The sequence below is a fragment of the Manis javanica genome, chromosome 9, assembly GCF_040802235.1.
Source record: "Manis javanica isolate MJ-LG chromosome 9, MJ_LKY, whole genome shotgun sequence".
In the NCBI taxonomy this organism is placed as follows: Eukaryota; Metazoa; Chordata; class Mammalia; order Pholidota; family Manidae; genus Manis; species Manis javanica.
This window is the reverse complement of record NC_133164.1, coordinates 66,522,175-66,547,553: the sequence shown is the minus strand read 5'-3', so window position 1 is coordinate 66,547,553 and position 25,379 is coordinate 66,522,175. Positions and strand designations below refer to the sequence as shown.

The 25,379-nt window shown below is 35.6% G+C and overlaps 1 long non-coding RNA gene across 2 annotated transcripts; it reads right to left on the bottom strand.

Annotated features, from left to right (window-relative positions):
* Nucleotides 1–539: 539 nt before the first annotated feature.
* On the bottom strand, nt 540–10,035 carry LOC118973718 (uncharacterized). Of its 2 annotated transcripts, XR_005063219.2 has the most exons (5): nt 9,895–10,035; nt 6,821–6,960; nt 6,415–6,551; nt 3,813–3,958; nt 540–810 (listed from the first exon to the last, which is right to left on the bottom strand). It is a non-coding gene; the product is annotated as an uncharacterized lncRNA (long non-coding RNA). The 2 variants fall into 2 exon arrangements; XR_005063218.2 differs by having other exon boundaries at nt 540–3,958.
* Between the last annotated feature and the right edge of the window lie 15,344 nt (nt 10,036–25,379).

Below are 25,379 nucleotides of genomic sequence, written 5' to 3'. Positions count from 1 at the left end.
TTTCTTCTCCCTAAAACCCCTTTCATTCCCCTCAACTTTGTCAGCTAGTTACCCACGACTCAGCCTCAGGTCTTAGCTTTCTCAGGGGTCATGCCCTGCGTTTCCCGCTCCGGGACTGACCTTCTCCTATTGCCGCGCAGTTCCTATGTCCACAGCACTTGCTGGAATTGTAATCTACCCATTTACTCATTAGACTATTTTCATTTGGCAGAGACCGCATCTGTTTGACTTACTCCTGCATTCCTCACACCTAACAGAGCGGGAAGCTACAAAGTAGGTGTTCTTAAATGTTTCTTGAGTAGTTGAATGAATAATACTTAAGTTAATAATACACACATAAACTGATTACTATAGTCATTCATTAAATCCTGGGATATAAAAATGTTTCTTTTTCTTTCTAAATTTACGTGTCGGGAATATGAGGTTAACAAAATCCAGCTACAGCAACCAAAATAATCATTCTCATTATCAGCAGCAGCGAATCTTATCAATTACTGTTTGTCGAGCGGTTTCTATATAATAATAATCATAGGTGCTTAACAAACACTTTATTATTTATTAATTATAACCATTCATATTTACTACATAATCCTCTGTCATTAAACATAACAAAGATGTCCACATGTTAGGAATTCTGAGGTGATTCTTTGACTTTCATAAGTGAAGTAAGATCCACTTTGCTATGAGATGCAGTCATTTCAGTATGAACATGCAGCTTAATGCAGCCATAGCCAGTTACAGTAAAAGGCAGTTCTTCCATATTCGACAATTACTTATTGTTGGCCTGTTAGATGCTGATAATTATAAATGCTACAAATGAAAAAAGAAAATAATTCCTCTTTTCCTATTTGAAGAGGTGTACCAGTGAATGTCAATGATTCTAAGGCAAATCAAACAGTTACAAATAAAGAACCATGTAGGTACAGTGTCCAGGGCTTGGGAGAGAGAAAAACTAGTCCTGAAATCTTTTATGAGGGGATGGGATTCAGGTAGAACCTTAATTGACTGTGAAAGGAAAATATTTGCTAAGCATATTGTAAAAAAAAGAATTCAAAAAATGACGTCAAGTTTTGCAAGCTCCTTTTTCCTCCTTTAATAATTAAATAATATGAATTAAAGCTTCTCTTGTGATGGAAAGAGGTGATAACGCACCCTTCATGAATTTTTCTTACCTAGATTACTGCTCATTATATTAATAACAACCAAATATTTCCTTTATAGTTCCCAGAGAATGCAGGCAAAGAAAGATGTTTTTACTAATTTTGAAATACTTTCCCTCTATTCCTATCTTTATTTTTTTATATACTTTAAATGTTACAATTTCACCATTGGATGGCAATATTGCTTATTATTTTCCCTTCAGTATTCTGATAAGCATTTACCTAGTGAGAAAAAAAATAACAGTTGCCTTAGAATTAAGATTCATTATTCAATTTTTAAAATTGCTTTGGGTTATTTTATGTCATGACTGCATATCACAATAAAAACAGTTATAAATAAAGAACCTTGTAGGTACAGTGTCCAATGAAAATGTATGCAATATGATGCTCATTACCAGACTGTTGATGCAATTTCAAGAAGGCAATAGGTTCAACCTTCTTTCTGGATGGAAGAGGAGGTATAATCTGTTCCTGAGCTGGATTCTTAATTTGCTGTTATGGCTGAGTTACTTGTGCCTTAGTCCTCCCAGGGGCAAAGGCCCCACAATAAAGGACCATATGAAAAGATGGTCAATGATCATTTGCTATGAATCCTTAGAATCTCAATTCCCTGAAAAGCACCTATGCTCACCGGTATTGTTAAAATGGTTTGAATTAGTAGACATAAATTTCAAAGAAAAAAGTTACAATGTGTTATTTCAATAGCTACAATTCATGTTTGACTGGCGGATTGCCCATCTGGCCCTCAAAATAGTCCAGCTCTAGTTAACTGTGGAAATGCTAAACAAAGGAAAAGGCATTTTTCACAGGATATTATAGCTGCCTATGATTCATAAGAGAGGGAAGACTAAGAATTGTTATGAAATATCATCCAATTCATTTAATACTAAGAGGACAATTTTCAATCAATTCAACAAAAATTTATATTTCAAGTGGAGTAGAATACAGAGCTATGATCTTGACTCAGCACATGACAATAAACACATTCCTACTGTACAATTCCATGTATGGATTATTGTTATTCATAATTAGAATTAAATTAATAAATGAAGATAATTGAGTTTCATTGTAACTCCCAGTTCCAGATTACTTACAGACTGTATACAGATGTTTGTCTCTCTAAGGATTGTTTTATTCAAAATAGTATCTATTGCTCATCTTAATTTACTAACATAGTCATAGTCATGCATGTTCAATATATCTAATACTTCTAAACAAATTGGGTAAGTTCATATAAATTATCTTTTTAGATTGAACATTGAAACTAAGATCACTTTTTAAGGTGATAAGTCACCTGATCTTCTGATATGTACATAGTTTTGTTTTACTTGGAAACAGTTTTTCATAGAGTTGAGTGGCATATTTTAATGAATATAAGATTAGCTTATTATTCATCCCTCTCTGCTTAGTAAAATTCAAATACATGTCATGGTTTATATAGAAATGCCATTTCACTCCAAATCAGGCAAGTCCAATCTAGGACTCACTCAGTCTCTTACCATTGAATTCCAAAGTCCACCTGCTTGACCATCACAGTAATATTAACAGGTATCCGTTGAAAATGTCTGATGCAATGTTACATAAAAATTCTCCATTTTTCTAATATCTGATATAGGAACTTACTATTTATTATTCATAAATTCTTTTTAAAGTCTACTTGTACATGGTAGCACTAGATCTGTTTCTAGGAAATATTTACATGGAATCAAGTTGCTCTATAATCCTTACACACTTTGGAGTATTAACACCCCAAATACATGGTGAATATTCAGGAGAAATGAGAATCCATATTGTTTCAATGGAAATATTCATGTTCTGAAATTTGTTTGTAGGTAGTAAAATATCTTAAGTTGAGCCAATTTTCCAGGGTTCAGTTTGCCCAAAATTAGAGATGATCATGTTTTGTAAATAGTTTTTCATTTGTTACATTTTAGGAATGCAGTCTTCAGGTTTCTATATAAAATCATGGAGTTTTATAAGTTTGCAACTTCTTGCACTGACAATTCATGAGGGATCAGCCCTAAATTCACCACTGCCTCCATGTTAGCACCCAATTCTTCCTCTTGAAATACACTCTTTTTCTTCTTCTTTTAAAATAATGAAGTTGAATAAGACAGTATTTCTTAAATCCTCTGATAATGCACTATCTCCTCATACTTTCATATGAATATTCTATTTTCTATTTTGGTGAGTAATATACTTATCCCTTAGTAAAAATAGTAAGATTCTAAATATGAAAACTTAGTCCTTTTCAGATAGATAACTTTGCTATTCTGCTACAACTATAGGCAGATTTCCATAAAATCTATGACTCATGCAATAATTACTAATAAAAAATGTCAGAAATTTTACAAACTTCATGTCCTTCAGCAAGTGGTATTTTTCAGGGGTAAATAAAATGAGGACAGTGAACTTTGTAAGTGAAGTATTCACTTTTTTAAGAAAAACTAATTCTTCCAGGACATCATTTGATAAATTGCACTGGTGTTACTTATATCCTATTTTCATGTCCATGACCTGAAAGTGATAATCGAAACAGCATGAGTAGCCTATTCTTGTGAGTGGGAAGAATAATTAGATTTGTAAGCATAGATCAGTGTAGTCTTCTGAACTGAAAGAGATTCTCAGGAAAATAATTATCAGATACATTACCATGGTAAAGCCATTTGCAAAGTTTCTACTTGAGCTCTGTGACTTGCGGTGACCTGGAATGTTGCCCTGTTCTTTTTTAGTCGTGGTGACCTTGCTGGCACCATACTCCCTGTGCCTCATGTCCATGAAACGTACCAGCTGATTATCTAGTGTCAAGGATAATGAAAGAGGATTTTGAGAGTTACTATTAATGGATCAGGAAACTATCTGCAAACACAAACACTTCATTTAAAACTTTATATTAATTATTAAAAACCAACAGTATTGTTATGGTAATAACATACACAGAATCAAATGACTTTGTAGGATTAATTTCTTGAATAAAAAAATAAATGAATAAAAAGAGATGGCAGGGCTTTTTGAAATGCTTAAACTTTCCAAAACTAAATAAAACCTTTTTTACCTGCTTGATGATTAAGTCTAAATAAACCAACTTACAGCATTGACTGAATGTCTTCATTTAGAAATCTTTCACATTTAGTTGCTGAACTTTACCACAGAAATTTCAGGCGAAGGGAATTATACAGTGTGTTTAAATTTAAAGCCACATAGGGAAGTACTTAAGGGCAATAATAACCAGGGCCTCTAAACAAAGATATACAAAATAGACTCTGTATCTTATTTAAACAAAAGAAGTTAAAAAGATAAAAGCAGTGAATGCGGCTTTAGTTAAGGAACTACAGTATTAATAAAACATCTGTTTCCAGATGCATATCACTCACACAATTATGTGTGGCAAGATTGTGCTGTGACGTTTTCTAGGGATACATTTCAAATTTGATACAGATACATATAAATAGGTTGCATGCAATGTTTCATACATTGTGCTAAAGGTTAGTTTTGGTCTGATAGCTCTCATCCTATGATACATTTCAAGAATTTCCCTTCAGCTCTCAAGTTAAGTTTGCCAGCTTTGGTCCAGTGTTCAGAGAAGAGAAGGAATAAGATAGAGAGGATAAGGAGGAGGAAAAGGTCATAAAGACAGAGCAAGATAATAGTAAGGGATACGGTTATTAGGGTCTAGAGAAGCAGCATATCAGAACGCTTAAGAAGTTATCTTAGCAACCAGATAGTTATGGACTTAGACCTTGACTTCACAATTTGTAGGAAGTAGGACTTGGGTGAAGTATTTAAGTTCCATCTTCATTTTTAATTTAGAATAATATATCAATGTTTCTTAACCCTTAATTTGATGTAATAAAATAAAATTTCATCTTTACTAGGATAATAGTGGTGATTGCATATGTAGAGTATTTTGGGTAGTCTCCATACGTACTTGATGAACTTGAATGATTATTAGTATTCCTCAAAGTTCTTTAACAATCTTTCCTTAGCACATCTCCATTCCCGCTTTGTATTTTTTTCCTATCCCATACATTATGATCCAATGATTCTGCACAATGGGGAGATACATGTTCTATTTGCTATGTTATGTTTCTCTCTCTCTGTATCTGTTTCTATATCTATGTCTGTCTCTGCTGCTTCTGTCCCTAAAATTACTTTCCTCCTACTTTCACACACTGAAATCTACAGATAGTTCAGGACACTGTGTTTTCATGTTTGTATGTCTTCATGTGCCAGGTGTTCTGTGGACATACAAGTTCTCGATCACGTATCCTTCGCTCTCTGTGGAGAAGGTGCAGAGAAAACAATGGAGAGGGTCAGGGGACAGCTTTGGGCTACGTTAGGAGAGATATGTCACATTCCAGGCTATACAGGAAGTTCACCAAATGAATAAAAACACAATACTAAGCCCACAAATACATGTCAGCATACAGATGGAACTAGACAAAAATGTTCTTACCTCTGAGAAGTAATGTGGAGATATTTACATATTTTCAAAATATACGTAAGTATTGAATAACTTCACAATTTGGATACATTAATAAAATTTAATATGTGAGACATACTTTTTTGCTCCATAAAGACTAGCATATAAATAAAAGTAAGAAAAAGAGATTTTTTTAAAATTCTCCTTTCAATATTTGTAAAATATCTCTTTTCCATACTCAGGTTGATAAGACTTACTGAACCACATTTCTTGAATTAACAGATAACTGTTTCTCTGGAGCTTTAAAGATTCTAATGACTATTTTATAAATGATTTGAATGCTTATGTAATTTAGTAGCATTTCACCAAATGATTCCTCTGTACTTTCACAGAGAATTTAAAGAAGGCAGATAAAAGCAGTTTTACATGATTCTGCTCATTTTCCAAAACCAAGTTTGTTTAGTTTCATGATTATATCTTGCACTTTTACTCCCTGGATGAATAAACATTCAATAAATTCTTGGGTAATGGAGCAAACCAAATATATAAATTTGTGAATAAACAGCTATTTTTTGAAAATTTGACACAAACAAGTATTTACATTTTTATGCATATAAGTGCTATTTACATGCAAACATTTTTTGCATTTAATCAAAATACCTTATGAAAAATGAGACTTATTTTCAGTTATGATGGTGACTAGCAGCTACTAGTTGGATATAAGAGACTCTTTGAAGGTGCATTTTCATGTTTGAATATTTAGAGGAAGCACATTAGCTTATAAAACAGAGTATTACATATAGACTACAGTAGTGTGTTTATTATACTTACTAACTTCGCAGCAAACACTGTCATCTGTTGATTTGTTTAGCAGTTTGTGACATACTTCTTTTCATCCACCTCAAAGTCTTAAGTAGAGTTAAGAGATTCAAAAGTGTCCTGAAAGTCATCACTTTGCTTTACCAAACCTATTGTGGTATACACAAATGTTTGTTTTTTAGTCCAAATTCATATTTTTTTCTTTAGATCATATTAATTCCATTTAAATCATACCTTAGCTAATATGGTAGGCATGTAGGTATTGAGGCATGGATAAAAGAAACTGTCAGAATTTAGAATGTTTTCTCTTTTACCCAAAAGAAAGAAAAAAATCTAATTCAAAAAAAGAATGTGACAGGATTTTAAGATATGCTAAGTACAAATGATAAATGTCCATGTTAATTATAATTAGCTTTACCTTTTTTTATTGGGATAATACTGATCCACCATCTGTAGATGGTAACTTTTTTTCCTATCAGGGATTAAATTGTGCACAAACGTGTTTACTGTCTCCCCCTGGCATCTTCTTAACATTTGTAATTTGGTCTTGAGTACAATCTGTGAAATAGAGAAAAGCAGGTAGTTCACAAAGCTATCTCATTTTTTCAAAACTTAACCAAACATAAAACCTACATCTGAATCAATGTATTTGAGTTGTCTTCCCTGAGCTTACATTCAGGCGGCTTTGCACTGCTGGAGAGAATCAAAGCAGAAATAGTGCAGACCAGCGTCACTAAAAATGCATGGTCCACAATCTCAACTAATTCTGTGATCCTTGGCATTTTATCAGAAATCCGTATTTTCCAAATCTTCCTGTGAATACAGATAAAGTTAGAGAATTTCAACGTCATGACTTGCCCTCATCTTCAAACAAAGGATTTTCAGTTTCCTGTGGTGTTCCTCCCCTAGTTGTCTCATGGATCCCGCAGGTCTGTCCTACCCCTTCCCATTAACAAACCCAGTCTTGGTCTGCGCCCAGTCAGGATCTGTTGGATTCCTGCTCTGGCTGAGGATTCGGAGGCTCAACATGCTGAAGCTTCTTGAAGTACTGCTCATGGATAAGGATTCCTCTCGGTTCTCGTGTTACATACTTCGGGAGAGAGCAAATCTGTGATACTTGCATCCAAACATCTTCAAGCCACCTTAAAGGAAGCTAAGGTTCCCATTTGTATGTATATATTCTTTTCCTGAACTTGGCAAACATGCTGACCTGCTTCCTTACCTTTAAAATTCCTGTAACTGAACTATCATTGAATTAATGTGACAGTTAATTGGGATGGTTTGTACAAAGCACTTAGTTCCCTATTCTAGGCACATGTAAAAGACTAAAAAAAAGGTAGATATCATCAAAATCATCATTATCATCATGATTATCCAATTTCCCCTACCAGAGAGTCATTGTTGATGCCAGGAAAATACCTAAAATCTTTAAAATAGCATATAATACCTTTCGTGATTTGGCACCTCTCTTTTGCCATTTAATTCTCCATCCGTGCCATTTATGTGTTCTACACACCCCTGCTTATCTCACCTGCCTCTGGGCCATTGCCCATGATGTAGCACATATTCTTACAGTAAAACCTCTCTCTGCACTGTTTCCCTTTCATAAGGCAGAGACTATCTTGAACATAGGGGAGTTCAGATGCTATTAAGCCAAAATTAAAAACAAGGGTCCACTACAGTATTCTTTGTAGAAACTTATCCATATAATTAGGTTTTAATGTTTTTGGCATTTATATATTTTCATAATATTCTTGCATTATTTTTGTGATACTGTGTCTATAATTGTATCTCCTCTTCATACTGCATTTTTCCACTTTCTTCACTTCCCCTCAACTCCTGCCTTAATCTGTCTTGTCAGATTTTTTCTAACATACCAGTCTTTTCATAAAACCAACTACAGGTTTTTCGTCCTTTTCATTGAGGCTTATTTTCCACTTTACTGATTTCTATTCGTATTTCATTAATTCCTTGATTCTTTTTTATATGGTTTTTCAATAATAAAGAAGATAGAAAAATAACTTGTTAACTAACTCACTGCTTTTTTAGAATAATGCCTGACAACACAGCAGGCTCCCAAACAATACTGTGATATCATCCACGATATCTAACTAACACATGAAGGTATAACTTAAGTATTAGCTTCCTTGTGAAGTTTTATTATTATCACTACCCATTCAAAACTGGGTCCTGTACCCATTTTATACCTGTTAAGCACAGTCTGTCTTATTGGAAACATCTTATGATTTATTTGCCCAATAGACACTAAGAAACTAGAAGAAGATAGATATATTGTGTCTCCTTCAACATTTTTGTCTCCTCCCCTAGCACAATACCCAGCACTTAAAAGAAGTTTAATAAATGATTGTTGGATAAAGATATAAATTTTCATGAATTCAGAATGCAAAGTGGATCTCTTTAAACTATAATTTTAGGGTTATCAAATTTCCTGATTACCAGAATAGTGTTGGGAAATCCTTCACACATGTAGGATAAAATATGTGAATGATAATAAAAAACATTTTCTAAGAAAATGTGCATGTTCTTATTTATGTGATCCTCAAAAAGGCATGGAGCATGCCCTATAATCAGCTCTCACCCAATATTTTTCTGATAACTTCAATAATGTTGTTTATAGCATTATCAGGAGTTACAGTTTACCTTGACTTATTATCTAATACAAAACAAACCATATTCTTTTTACAAATGTCCGATCAGGAAGCAATGACTTTTAGTGATTTTATGTTTATATTATCCACAACTTTCAAAATTCATATTAATCATGTTGCCATTTCAACTTTTGTAAGAGCCCTCTTTTCTTCTTCATCTTTTTTTAATATAGCCTATTATTACAGAAACTGACTCATAAGAAAAGGAAGGAAAATACTGAGGCATTCAAATCTAGGTTTTATACATCTTATCTCACGTGATTTTTAGTGAATTACTTCACCTCTCTGAGCCTCAGTTTCTTGACTTAAAGATAGCGATGATAATAAAATCCTACCTTATAGGATTGTCGTGGGGATGAAGTGAGGTACACATAAGTAATGTTCCTGGGACATACTGGGAGCCCTGTTTCTCTAAGTGATGAGTAACACTAAAACACAGCAGCGAGTATTTGGTGCAAACCTACCCATATTCTATAAGGCTGAAGTAATGGGTCTTGTTCCTGATTTTTGTCCAGCTGTTGCCCATCACTCAAACGCTGTCCTTTGTAGCATATAAAGCTGTCTGGCCTGATTTCCTTGCTGTTGACTGAGGGTTCAGAGCACCAGTCCTACAAAGTGCCATTTCATTTACTCTAGATCACTGACATTCTCCTCAAGGGACCTCTACTGATAATTTCATGAATCTTTAAAGCTCCCAATACTATTATAGAATGTAATTTCTCTCATACAATTTAGTAAAACATGAAGCTTTTAAGTGACCCCTTTAGATTTTAATGATTTATAAATGCATTACTGAAATAATTTATAAGGTTAAGTGACTCACCCAACACATCAGTGGTGTAATTCAAATAGGTGCTTCTCCCAAATCCCAAACTGCTCCGAGTCACGGACCTTACAGTGTATTCCATCTGCTACTCCTTGCCTCGCAGCCACGGTGTCGTTCACCTCCCTTTCTACAGTCTGTAAACCTGATGATTCCACATTGACTTTCTCATATCATTAATTTGTATTAAGACTACTCCCAGAATGCAGGCCACTGTTTGCATTTGTTTATGAGAATTCATTTATCAATCTTCTCAGGGTTTTCCTGTTTGGCTTCTAAGTGTTTCCATTAAATCATACTTTGGGTTTTTTTAATTGATAACAGTAAATATTTCAAGGATACTATGTTTTTATTGTTCCTGGTGGGCTAAAAAGTCTTTAGTTATTTTTGTAAACAACCCTTGATTGTTTTTCATAGACTTCACAGTAAAGTAGAATTTCTAAAGTGAAAGAATATTTAGATTTTAAACAAGCTACGTTTTTACAAGTTATACATATTCCTTTTCCATTTTTATAAAATACTGATATATCATGAGATTGTTAGGAGGATTAAAATGAGTAAAATATGTCAACATGTATTACAAGAAAGGTAGTTACTAAGTATTCTCTCCCCAATTCCTCCTAATCCCACAAGCCCCTTTGGTGTTGTCTTGTATGATGAATGGAACATTTTAAAAATAGAGGAAAAGATGAGAGATGCATTTGTAAATGCTCTTGGTCTTTTGCTTTCTTCTGTATCAAACAAATAGTGAACATTTTTCTATTGTCCTCTCTTATGTTTAACATCTTAGTATCATATTTTCTTACCAATCTATTTTGCTTGCTGGCAGTTCTTTTTTTAAACATTTTTGTATTATTCTCTACCGGCACTGCCGTTTCTTTGATCACTATTTAATAACAGGCATGAATTTCACCTTTTGGAAAGCTTACTATTTGTCTGTGGATGCAGATTTATTTCTTCATAATTTTTGGTGATTTTACAATTATTGGGCTAATTGATTAAGGAAGGTATTTTATTACAATTTTCTTCAGATTCATATTATGATAAAGAAGCAATATCTGTCTAATAACATGACAGGAAAGATCTAGACTTTGGTGAAGAGTCTTTTGTCATTAATTAGATGTTAGATATGCTTTTTTTAAAACCAAGATACTGAAAAACGTTCATAATTGATTTATAATTAGCCACAACTTAAATATTTATGAATGTGCAGGCTCCCTCTCCATACTTGAATCCCAGGGCAAGCAGCCCCAACACAGTTCCCCCTGAAAGGCTCGGGGAGTGAGCACTTCCATCTGTAGCTTCAGTTGCCCTATATGTGTATTCATTCCACAACATTTATAGAAAACATAGATGCTCACCTTCCCTTTATTTCTTCTTCTTTAATTGACTTTTATTTGCATTATTATCTTTAGTTCTGTTGATACAGAGATTATTTTTACATGTCAATTTGGGTTTAAAATGCACATTCACATCCTTTGTTGATGTGAGTAGTGAGTAAATTAATGATGTGTGTAGGGCAGAAAAAGTGATTCATGTTCTTCAGTGAGTAAAAATAGATTCTGACTGGTTTCAGTTTTGGCCATGAGCCCAGAGCTGGGACTCCAACCCTGATTTTCTAAGTCCATGTCCTTTATTTCTTCAATTTCACTCTGCTTTTCATCTTTCCATTTTCACTTCAAATTTTCCTAATGTAATGCTCAGATTTCCTTGAGATTTTAGTTGATTTACTAAGCCATCATTTTGTTTTCCTCTTTATGGGAAGTTAACAAGCTTAATTTATAAATGCAAGAAGAGTTGACCATACCATCTGTGTCAGTTTCTAGAGAAACAGAGTCAGTGTGATGTATAGATAAATGATAGATATTAGATGCCAACTATGTGAGCCCCAGACTGAAAGCCATCAGGCTCAAGGTCCAAGAAGAGCTGATGTTTCAGTTCAAGTCCAAAGGCAGGAAAAGACCCGCATAGTAGCTCAAAGCCTTCAGGCAGGAGAAGTCTCAGTCAAAACACCCTCACAGACACACCCAGAGTAATGTTTGGCCAAACAACTGGGCACCTACTGGCCCAATCAAGTTGATGCATAAAATAAATCATTATGTCATCTCTTTTTTTTTCATGTTGTTTGGAAGACATTTTTAATGTTTTTCATTTATGTGGAAAACAAAACAAATTACTAAGGTGATATATATGCATCTCTTAGACTGCATAGCCAATAAATAAGAAAATGACATACCTTCTTAGAGATATACTTTATATTTTTAGGCTTTAATACCTCTTAAGCATTTCCTCAGTGTGGCTGCACAAAGACTCAATCAAAAATTATTTTTGAAGAAAATTTAATTACTTTCTAGGACTAAAATTTTAATCATAAGTATTCAATTAGTATTCAATTAAATGTTAATATTGAAACTTACTCCTCAGATTCTTATGCAAATATTCCCTTCCTTATATATAACCTGAAGATAAAGGAGATTTGTAGCAAACACTTTTATTGCAGCTCACTAGCTCATTCATTGTTGACCTTGAGAAATATTTTGTGCTTTATTACATGAAAAGTGATAATAAGTCTACTCTTACCTGACTGACTGGAAAAAATTTGATTGGCTGACATAGGATGTGGCTACACATACAATTTACAAGAGGAAGTATCCTTATGCAAAACTGGGAGTGACTCAGCATTTTAGGAAAGAAATAAATGGAAACAAGTACAATGGACTTTGATATTTCTCTTTTGTCAGTCTCTAACTCCCAGTAATACAGAAACGTATTTATAATTTCATATGATTTTAAAGTTGAAAGGGTATGTGTCTGGAAGGTATCTATTGGTGAAAAAGTTTTGTCTAGAAGAAAGTTTCCCTGGTCTAACGTTTCTGTGCCCCTCCACTATTCAGCATCACCCGTAGAAGGAAGGAACACAGCTCGCAGACCAGCTGACATGGGTTGTATTTCCAAATCTACCGAACTAATATGGGATGTTGATCAAATCAGTCTCTGTGCTTTTTTCCTCTCTTCTAAAACAAGAGTGTTAGAAATATAAGCATCTCTATGATATCTTGCAACTCTAAAGGAGGGGAGACATACAGGTATCTGAAAAGACAATATATATATATATATATATATATATATATATATATATATATATCAATAAAATAAAATATCATGGTCTTTACACTGGTCAGAGATGATGGTATGCAATGCACAAACTATTTAAAATTTTTTCCAAAGATTCCAAGTGAAAAGATAACTTACTAAGCATATCATTTACCTACATAATAGTACATTTATCTAGATGATAGAAGGTTAACGTTGAACTTTTAATAGTTTTAATTAGAACTTCAAATTATCAGCATGTTTGTTACAAAATCAAATTATAAAATTTAAATTTAATTTAACTTTATGAAATCTGTGACTTTTATTGACCACCTCTAATTTCCTTTCGAAATTTGAAAAATACTGAATTCTTTGGCTAATAACATAAGGTCATATCAGGTCCTCTGAAGGAAAAAAAAGGCCACACTAAGCTAAGTGCTCTCTGGTAAAATATTCCTCAAAATCTATTTCTTTTATTTGTGAAAAATGAAGATTATAAGAATTCCATCTAAAAGTCAACAAATTGAAAATAAGGATTGGAAAATATGTGGGATAGAGTTTATGATATGATATGCTATCTTTATAAAAGACAGCGTGGACTAAGAGTAAATATTTTGTGATAAAAATTGAAGGAGTTCATTGGTAAAACATGAAAATATCAACAATTGGCAGACGTTCTCATTTTAGCACGTATCTGAAAGGTCACGGAACTACATTTTTTGTTATTGCAAAGCGTAATATAAGAAATCCTTAAAAATTGAATCTACTTCTAACCACTCAGGTAAATTTTTCCCACTTATTTGATTGACCTGGAAAAAAATTTAGTTGCTATAAGATAATGGCAACTTACACAATTTAAGAGAGGAACTCTACTTATGCAAAAATGGAAGTGAATCAGTACATATAAATATATATATATTTACATTTACAGACAAAATATTTCAGCTTCTTTGAATGTTTCTGACATAACTTAGATAATTTTTATTAGGTTGAACTAGCAAGTACAACTGGAAATTAAAATAAAATGTGCATTTTTGGTAATATTTCTAAACAAAATCTCCTATTAATTTCTTATTTACTATGGTCAATTTAATAGTACCTTTTCCAATATAAATAGCCATGGTAATTTTTCATAATCTACAATCTTATCCCAAACTCCCTTAAAACAGAGTCTGAGGCAAGGGTTAAGTGCTAATGTGTAATTTTGGTAGAGACCATCCCAGGTATGCAAGAGTGAGAGGGAAAGGAAATGAAGAGGGCAGGATGGAGAACAGTGCAAGGACATGTTACCCCACTGGCTACCACTTCACTCCAAGTTGTAGAACCGGGGCGGTCCCTTGGCAAGCAGACCATAGGACATCACCAGACAGGCAGTTGAGGGACAGTGTCACAGAACAGTCCATAGGAGGGAAATAAAGAGAAAGCTTTATTGTTCCATCTACTGTTTCTTATAAGTCAGAGTACATTCTGTGAGGAACTAGTGCTTTTCTTCTTCAGAGCAGCTTTCTTGGACATCCTCCCCTTTGCAGCTTCTCCAGAGCCCCACCCACACCCCACATGCTGGGCTTCTTCCATATCTAGAAGTGATCAGAAATGCCAAAGAGTCAAAGTATGTGGCAAGTTGGCCTTCCAAAGCAGCAGGAACCAAAGGTAGGCTCCCAGACATCTAGGCAAGTGCCTAATTAGCTAAACCAGTAAAATTGAGAATATGGCTTTGGGGAGGAGTAGCGGTAAGTACAGCTGGGGCAGAACAAGTCACTAATAATCTGGAATCTGGGAAACCATATAATGCTTGTAAGAAATCTATAGTAGCTCCTTGAATGATTCACATATTTTATTTATGTCATATGTATTTTTAACAGATGACCAATACTTAATACACATAATTAATACACAGCAGTTTAAAGACCAAATTATCTAGTGATAATTAGAAATATAAATATTCTGAATAATTAGTGCCATGTTTAAGAACACATCCATTTCATTTTGGTCTGATCAGTTCTGCGACTGCTATTATTTTCCCTTTAAAACAGCAAAGTGGGTACTATGCAAAGACTTTAAAAATTTCCCAGATCATTAGATAAGCAATATCATTTAATTTGTCAGATTACTTTTTAATGTTCAGCTTCAATGTTTTTATAATATGTAAAAATATTAATGTCACTAATTCTTATATCTAAGCTTTAGTTGTTTCTAAAGGCATAATTTTAATAAGTGTATTTTTCATAGTTTGTGCCCTTCAATTATTTTTTCCTTTTAAAATAGATTAATTCTTTAGTGTAAGCTTCTTGAGTGAAGGTAATTATTTGCTTTCATCACTGAATAAACAACCTCAAAATAGATGCAGAGAAACTTTATTCCAAAAGTGTATAAAGACAGAATTATGAATGGTGCACAGTCTGTAAGTGAAAGCATTCACATAAACTGCCTCAGGAAGTCATGATCAAACGGGTTTCAGACAAGCCTGAATCAAGGAGAGCTCTGTGTTGCTTCAGAAAGAATTGCTTGTATACTTTACTACATTAAGTGTAATTTTTGTTAATGTACATGAGTTTTAAAGATTTCTTCTAGTTATACAGTTATGCAATTAAATAAATCAGAGGAAGTTATCCCCAAAATACAATCAACACTTTCTTTAAAAATTACAATATATTGGCTGGTGTTGTGGCTGCTTGAGCAGGAGAGAGAGCTGGGCCGGATGGCAGTTTTGAGCCTCGGAGCCAAGATGGCGGCGTGAGTAGAGCAGAGGAACTCTCCTCCCAAAACCACATAGAATTATGAAAATATAACAAAGACAACTTCCTAAAATAGAGACCAGAGGACACAGGACAACATCCAGACCACATCCACACCTGCGAGAACCCAGCACCTCGCAAAGGGGGTAAGATACAAACCCCAGCCCGGTGGGACCCGAGCGCCCCTCCCCCTGGCTCCTGGCGGGTGTAAAGAAACCAGAGCAGTTTTTTTCTTTTTTTTTGGCGAGTGCTTTTTGGAAGCCTTAAAGGGACAGGGACCCCAATACTAGGGAAACAGGGCAGCAAGACCGGTGAGCGGGTACCTGAGACCGGCACCTGAGGACAAAGAATATCGTGCGTTTTTCCCTTTTTTTTTGGTGAGTGCTTTTTGGAAGCCTTAAGGGGACAGGGACCCCAATACTAGGGAAACAGGGCAGCAAGACCGGTGAGTGGGTGCCTGAGACCGGCACAGGAGGACAAAGAATATTGTGCGTTTTTCCCTTTTTTTTTGGTGAGTGCTTTTTTGAAGCCTTAAAGGGACAGGGACCACAATACTAGGGAAACAGGGCAGCAAGACCGGTGAGCAGGTGCCTGAGACCGGCGCCTGAGGACAAAAAATATCACGCATTTTTCCCTTTTTCTTAGGTGAGTGCTTTTTGGAAGCCTTAAAGGGACAGGGACCCCAATTCTAGGGAAACAGGACAGCAAGACTGGTGAGCGGGTGCCTGAGACCGGCACCTGAGGACAAAGAAAATCGTGTGTTTTTTTCCATTTTTTTTTTTTTTTCCTCTTTCATTGTAGCTGTAGTTGCTTTGGTTTGGAGAGTGCTTTTTGGAAGTCTTAAAGGGGCAGGACAGGTCAGTTAGACCAGAGGCAGGGAATCTGGGGATCTCTGGGCACTCTAACCCCCTGGGCAGCAGGGAGCACAGAGGCCCCTTATGGAGATAAATAGCCTCCCATCTGCTCCCCCTCCAACAGGGCTCCACCATTTTGGAGGAGCAGCCCCAGCCAGGCCACGCACACAGTAACAGCGGAGATAAACTCCATTGTAACCGAGCAGGTAGCAGAAGCCCTGTCTGAGCACAGCTGACAAGCATAAGCCACTAGAGGTCACTATCCTCTCAGGAGAGGAAGGCCACAAACCAACAAGAAGGAAAGCTCTTCCAGCTGTCACTCGTACCAGCTCTGCAAATTATCTCTATCACCATGAAAAGGAAAAACTACAGGCAGACAAAGATTACAGAGACAACACCTGAGAAAGAGACAGACCTAACCAGTCCTCCTGAAAAAGAATTCAAAATAAAAATCATGAACATGCTGACAGAGATTCAGAGAAAAATGCAAGAGCAATGGATGAGATGCAGAGAAAAATGCAAGAGCAATGGGATGAAGTCCGGAGGGAGATCACAGATGTCAGGAAGGAGATCACAGAAGTGAAACAAATCCTGGAAGGATTTATAAGCAGAATGGATAAGATGCAAGAGGCCAATGAAGGAATAGAAACCAGAGAACAGGAACGTATAGAAGCTGACATAGAGAGAGATAAAAGGATGTCCAGGAATGAAACAACACTAACAGAACTATGTGACCAATCCAAAAGGAATAATGCTCATATTATAGGGGTACCAGAAGAAGAAGAGAGAGGAAAAGGGATAGAAAGTCTCTTTGAAGAAATAATTGCTGAAAACTTCCCCAAAATGGGGGAGAAAATAATCGAACAGACCACAGAAATACACAGAACCCCAAACAGAAAGGATCCAAGGAGGACAACACCAAGACACATAATAATTAAAATGGCAAGGATCAAGGACAAGGAAAGAGATTAAAGGCAGCTAGAGAGAAAAAGGTCACCTATAAAGGAAAACCAATCAGGCTAACATCAGACTTCTCGACAGAAACCCTACAGGCCAGAAGAGAATGGCATGATATATTTAATGCAATGAAACAGAAGGGCCTTGAACCAAGGATACTGTATCCAGCACGACTATCATTTAAATATGATGGCAGGATTAAACAATTCCCAGACAAGCAAAGGCTGAGGGAATTTGCTTCCCACAAACCACCTCTACAGGGCATCTTACAGGGACTGCTCTAGAAGGGAGCACTCCTAAAAAGAGCACAGAACAAAATGTACAGCGTATGAAGAAAGGAGTAGGAGGAATAAGAAGGGAGAGAAGAAAAGAATCTCCAGACAGTGTATATAACAGCTCAATAAGTGAGCTAAGTTAGGCAGTAAGATACTAAAGAAGCTAACCATGAACCTTTGGTAAACACAAATCTAAAGCCTACAATGGCAATAAGTACATATCTCTCAATAGTCACCCTAAATGTAAATGGACTTAATGCACCAATCAAAAGACACAGAGTAATAGAATGGATAAAAAAGCAAGACCCATCTATATGCTGCTTACAAGAAACTCACCTCAAACCTAAAGACATGCACAGACTAAAAGTCACAGGATGGAAAAACATATTTCAGACAAAAAACAGTGAGAAGAAAGTAGGGGTTGCAGTACTAATATCAGACAAAATAGACTTCAAAACAAAGAAAGTAACAAGAGATAAACAAGGACAATACATAATGACAAAGGGCTCAGTCCAATAAGCAGATATAACCATTCTAAATATATATGCACCCAACACAGGAGCACCAACATTTGTGAAACAAATACTAACAGAAATAAAGGGAGAAATAGACTGCAATGCATTCATCTTAGGAGACATCAACACATAACTCACCCCAAAGGATAGATCCACTAGGCAGAAAACAAGTAAAGACACAGAGACACTGAACAACACACTAGAACAGATAGACCTAACAGACATCTATAGAACTCTACATCCAAAAGCAACAGGATATACATTCTTCTCAAGTGCATATGGAACATTCTCCAGAATAGACCAGATACTAGCTCACAAAAAGAGCCTCAGTAAATTCCAAAAGATTGAAATTCTACCAACAAATTTTTCAGACCACAAAGGTATAAAAGTAGAAATAAATTCTACAAAGAAAAGAAAAAGGCTCACAAACACATGGAGGCTTAACAACATGCCTCTAAATAATCAATGGATCAATGAACAAATCAAAATACAGATCAAGGAATATATAGAAACAAATGACAACAACAAAACAAAGCCCCAACTTCTGTGGTATGCAGCGAAACCAGTCTTAAGAGGAAAGTATATAGCTATCCAGGCACACCTGAAGAAGGAAGAACAATCCCAAATGAATAGTCTAACATCACAACTATCGAAACTGGAAAGAGAAGAACAAATGAGGCCTAAACTCAGCAGAAGGAGGGACATAATTAACATCAGACAAGAAATAACCAAAATTGAGAAGAATAAAACAATAGAAAAAAATCAACAAAACCAAGAGCTGGTTCTTTGAGAAAATAAACAAAATAGATAAGCCTCTAGCCAAACTTATTAAGAGAAAGAGAGAATCAACACAAATCAACAGAATCACAAATGAGAACAGAAAAAACACAACAGACACCACAGAAATACAAAGAATTATTAAAACTACTATGAAACCCTATATGCCAACAAGCTGGAAAACCTAGAAGAAATGGACAACTTCCTAGAAAAATACAACCTTCCAAGACTGACGAAGGAAGAAACACAAAAGTTAAACAAACCAATTACGAGTAAAGAAATTGAAACGGTAATCAAAAAACTACCCAAGAACAAAACCCTGGGGCTGGATGGATTTACCTCAGAATTTTATGAGACACACAGAGAAGACATAATACCCATTCTCCTTAAAGTTTTCCAAAAAATAGAAGAGGAGGGAATACTCCCAAATTCATTCTATGAAGACAACATCACCCTAATACCAAAACCAGGCAAAGACCCCACCAAAAAAAAAAAAAAATTACAGACCAATATCCCTGATGAATGTAGATGCAAAAATACTCAATAAAATATTAGCAAACAGAATTCAACAGTATATCAAAAGGAGCATACACCATGACCAAGTGGGATTCATCCCAGGGATGCAAGGATGGTACAACATTCGAAAATCCATTAACATCATCCACCACATCAACAAAAAGAAGACAAAAACCACATGATCATCTCCATAGATGCTGAAAAAGCATTTGACAAAATTCAACATCCATTCATGAAAAAAACTCTCAGCAAAATGGGAATAGATGGCAAGTACCTCAACATAAAAAAGGCCATGTATGATAAACCCACAGCCAGCATTATACTGAACAGTGAGAAGCTGAAAGCATTTCCTCTGAGATCGGGAACCAGACAGGGATGCCCAGTCTCCCCACTGCTTTTTAACATAGTACTGGAGGTCCTAGCCATGGCAATCAGACAAAACAAAGAAATACAAGGAATCCAGATTGGTAAAGAAGAAGTTAAACGGCCGCTATTTGCAGATGATATGATATTGTACATAAAAAACCCTAAAGACTCCACTCCAAATCTACTAGAACTGATATCAGAATACAGCAAAGTTGCAGGATACAAAATTAACACAAAGAAATCTGTAGCTTTCCTATACACTAACAATGAACCAATAGAAAGAGAAATCAGGAAAACAGTTCCATTCACAATTGCATCAAAAAGAATAAAATACCTAGGAATGAACCTAAACAAAGAAGTGAAAGACTTACACTCTGAAAACTACAATTTACTCTTAAGAGAAATTAAAGGGGACACTAACAAATAGAAACTCTTCCCCTGCTCATGGCTAGGAAGAATTGATATAATCAAAATGGCCATCCTGCCCAAAGCAATATACAGATTTGATGCAATCCCTATCAAATTACCAGCAACATTCTTCAAGGAACTGGAACAAATAATTCAAAAATTCATATGGAAACACCAAAGACCCCGAATAGCCAAAGCAATCCTGAGAAAGAAGAATAAAGTAGGGGGGATCTCACTCCCCAACTTCAAGCTCTACTACAAAGCCATAGTAATCAAGACTATTTGGTACTGGCACAAGAACAGAGCCACAGACCAGTCGAACAGATTAGAGACTCCAGAAATTAACCCAAACATATATGGTCAATTAATATTTGACAAAGAAGCTATGGACATACAATGGCAAAATGACAGTCTCTTCAACAGATGGTGCTGGCAAAACTGGACAGCTACATGTAGGAGAATGAAACTGGACCTTTGTCTAACCCCATATACAAAGGTAAACTCAAAATGTATCAAAGACCTGAATGTAAGTCATGAAACCATTAAACTCTTGGGAAAAAACATAGGCAAAAACCTCTTAGACATAAACATGATTTACCTCTTCTTGAACATATCTCCCCGGGCAAGGAAAACAACAGCAAAAATGAGCAAGTGGGACTACATTAAGCTGAAAAGTTTCTGTACAGTGAAAGAAACCCTCTATAGAACAAAAAGGAACCCTACAGTATGGGAGAATATCTTTGAAAATGACAGATCCGATAAAGGCTTGACATCCAGAATATATAAAGAGCTCACATGCCTCAACAAACAGAAAATAAATAACCCAATTAAAAAATGGGCAGAGGAACTGAACAGACAGTTCTCTATAAAAGAAATACAGATGGCCAAGAGACACATGAAAAGATGCTCCACATTGCTAATTATCAGAGAAATGCAAATTAAAACTGCAATGAGGTATCACCTCACACCAGTAAGGATGGCTGCCATCCAAAAGACAAACAACAAATGTTGGCGATGCTGTGGTGAAAGGGGAACCCTCCTACACTGCTGGTGGAAATGTAAATTAGTTCAACCATTGTGGAAAGCAGTATGGAGATTCATGAAAATGCTCAAAACAGACCTACCATTTGACTCAGGAATTCCACTCCTAGGAATTTACCCTAAGAATGCAGCAATCAAGTTTGAGAAAGACAGATGCACCCTCATGTTTATCACAGCGCTTTTTACAAAGCCAAGAATTGGAAGCAACCTAATGTCCATCGGTAGATGAATAGATAAAGAAGTTGTGGTACATATACACAATGGAATACTACTCAGCCATAAGAAGAGGAAAAATCCTACCATTTGCAGTAACATGGATGGAGCTGGAGAGTATTATGCTCAGTGAAATAAGCCAAGCGGAGAAAGAGAAATACCAAATGATTTCACTCATCTGAGGAGTATAAGAACAAAGGAAAAACTGAAGGAACAAAACAGCAGCGGAATTACAGAACCCAAAAATGGACTAACAGGTACCAAATGGAAAGGAACTGGGGAGGTTGGGTGGGCAGGGGGGCATATGCGGGGAGATGAAGAAGCGGGGTATTAAAATTAGCATGCATAGTAGGGGGAGGGAGAAAGGGGTGGGAGGGCTGTACAACACAGAGAGGACAAGTAGTGATTCTACATTTTGCTATGCTGATGGACAGTGACCGTAATGTGGTTTTTAGGGGGGACCTGATATAGGGGAGAGCATGGTAAACATAGTATTCTTCAAGTAAGTGTAGATTAAAGATTAAAAAAAATAAGTTTCTGTGTGCTGACCTCCAATTAGTTCTACACAGTGGTAAAGAGGGCATGTCAAAGTGTGGGCAAAGGGTCTGTTTGTTTCTATGCAGAAGATCAAGGCCCAGCTTGGCTACCCAGAAAATGAACTAAGATACTATATGAGGAGGAGCTTCCGGAATCAGCACTCTCTGGATGACTCGTGCCAGGGGATGATCATCAAAAAGCCTCCACAGGGATCTGGGCGATGCTGCAGTTGTGGCTGCATCCACCCCATCATTTCCTGGACTTGCCATTGGAATGAGGAGGGAGATGTCTAGCCTGGCATGTGCATACAGTGAGACAATGAATTTGACCAGATCTGTACTGTTGGAACTCAATCAGGAGTTGGGAGGGGTGCAAGTTGTAGTGCTCCAAAATCTTACTACTATAGAGTATCTACGGTTAAAAGAACATATGGGATGTGAACAGATCCCAGAAATGGGTTGCTTTAATTTGTCTGACTTCTCTCATACTGTTCAAGTACAGTTGGACAATATCCATCATATCATAGACTAATTTTCACAAATGCTTATGGTGCCTAAATGGTTTTCTTGGCTTCACTGTAGATGGCTGGTAATTATAGATTTGCTTTGTTTATGTCACCATATTCCTATTATGTTAATGTATGTACGCAAGTTAGTTAATAGTTTAAAACCTATACATACTTAAGGTACTCTACAAGAAGATATGTCAAATAAATAATCAATCCTACCATGTTTTCTTCCATATGCTACCTCTATAGCTTTTCTTCTTCTTTCCTAATTACAACCCTTAAATAGAATTCGTGCCTCAGATCGAATTTACCGAGTATCATAATTCCTCCAGGTGGTAAAGATACCTCGAGAGAAGTGCTGGGCATAGAAGCCACAGTGCATAAATCTGCAAAGAAGTAAAAAGCTAATCTTTTCAAACAATATGGCTTCTCTCTCACTTACCAACTTTACATTTCCCTGTATGGCCCCGGAAGATGACTGGTTAGCCAGAGACGGGTAAGATTCCTCAAGGTTGGAACAACCTAAGACAGGCACAGTCGCAGGGGTCCATCAGGTGAGAAATTGGGGAACAACAGTGGTGAAGCTTAGAACCTCACCTCCCTCCCCCCTGTTTTGAGAGAAAGCTTCTGTATCCATGGATGTTTTATTGCCCTTGTCTAGCTCAGATTAGCAGTCTACAGGCACACACCTGATCAACTACAATTGCTCTCTTACAACACTAAACTATGTTTTCTACCTTTATCTTGCATCTACCTACCAGTTCAGCAGTTTATTAAAAATAAAAATATTAATAAAGGGAGAAATGTGGGATCCATATATAAATCAAGTATAAAAATCAAACGAATATTCATATTTGACCTGATTGTTTATAGTTCATAATGCGTGATCAAAACCGAAATTTCTGTGATGAATGCCCTTGTACTGTTCACCATGTAAGAACTTATTCACTATGTAAGAATTCGTTCACCATGTAAGAACTTGTTCATTATGCTTCAGAAGATTGGAGACTGAAGAGAACTAGGCTTGAGATGGATTAATGACTGTGCATTGAGCATTGACCCCCCCAATACAGAATTTTATTGTTGTTAACAACCATTTGATCAATAAATATGAGAGATGCCCTCTCCAAAAAAAAATTTCAATATGTTAAAATATCTTAAAACTTTAACCTACACTTTTATCACAGCAAGAAACTCAAATTACATTGGGGAAAGTAAATTCTCATGTAAAAATTAGAATTATGCTATTCAGCACCCTGCTGTTTACTGGATTAAGCACATAAATTCATCTCACATAGGAAAAGATACCAAAAAACTTGGTGTGCCTAAGAATTTATTAGACTTATATTGCAGCATGCCTCATAATGTACTGTATGCAATGTTTTATGCAATTTTACACTTTAATTGTTGCCAATAAAATGTGTTGCACATAAAATTTTAGATTTTTAATTTAAATTATTGAGTATATTACTCTTCATGGCCTTAAAAAGGAAAGTTTATTTGTGCCCAGCAGGGTCTTCCAAATTCCCTATTTTTTTCAATTCTTAATCTCTTCTATTTACAGTGTTCTCTTCACCTTCAGATTTGCTGTAATATGGGTGCCCTTATTTCAGAATTTGCAATAAGAGATGACAACATAATAGGAGGAAGACAACAACTCATTACACAGTCTCTATTAGTGGATGTAAAAACTGTTTCCATGAAGCCTCTCTACATTTTCCCAGGTATCTGATAGGCTAAATTTTGACTATAATGGGAATGATTATTTGAATTAGGAGTGATTTTATCTTTAGATCTCTGGAGCTGACAGTAATATCAGAACGGCAATAATGTCAATTTTTTCAGATGCACATTTTTGTTGAGAGAGAGGTGAGTCATCTACTAAATCCACATCATAGTTTTGTAAGGAAGAAAGGAAAATGGATGTTGGATGTTAACAAACAGTACATCATGCATTTAAATAATCTTCATTGTTAATTTTCCTTATGTTTCTCTTAGGACAGGAGTGCATTCAAATAAGCAAGATTAAAACACGCAACTAATTGTTAACCTACAGAGCTCATGTCAAATCTCAAAGAAAAGACATATTCACAGTCATTGTAAAAGTTTTTTAAAATTATCTTTATATAGCTCTTCCACTGAAAATACTAACATGTTTTCATGATAGACTTTCATGATAGACTTATAATCTTTGAGCTGACCTGTTCATCTTTTTAATGTATGTAATAACTTATTATCTGAAGTGCTTCAATTGTCTTGCCTCTGTGATCCAGATTTCACCCAGGAAAAACTAGGTTTTTGAAGCTGACCCAGAAAATATGAGCCCTACATCTTCCTAAATGGATAAGGAATAATGTTTATGAATAATTTTCATGTAATATTTTCTTTTTGTATTTCTATAATATATACACACATAAAAATATAAATTCATTATTCTGAAAAGTGACAGGTATTCCTAACATCTTATGAAAGTTGAACATAACTCCATTTCTTCTTAGAACAGTCATTACGTATACCTTCATTAATGTATGTAAGTCATCCTGTAAGTCATCCAATTCCAGTGTATCTGGTAAGGAATAATTTATATAAATTTGAAAGTCATTAGAATCTTTAAAAAGCAGCATATTAAACCCTTAACCAGGGCGGAGCCAAGATGGCGGTGTGAGTAGAGCAGTGGAAATCTCCATCCA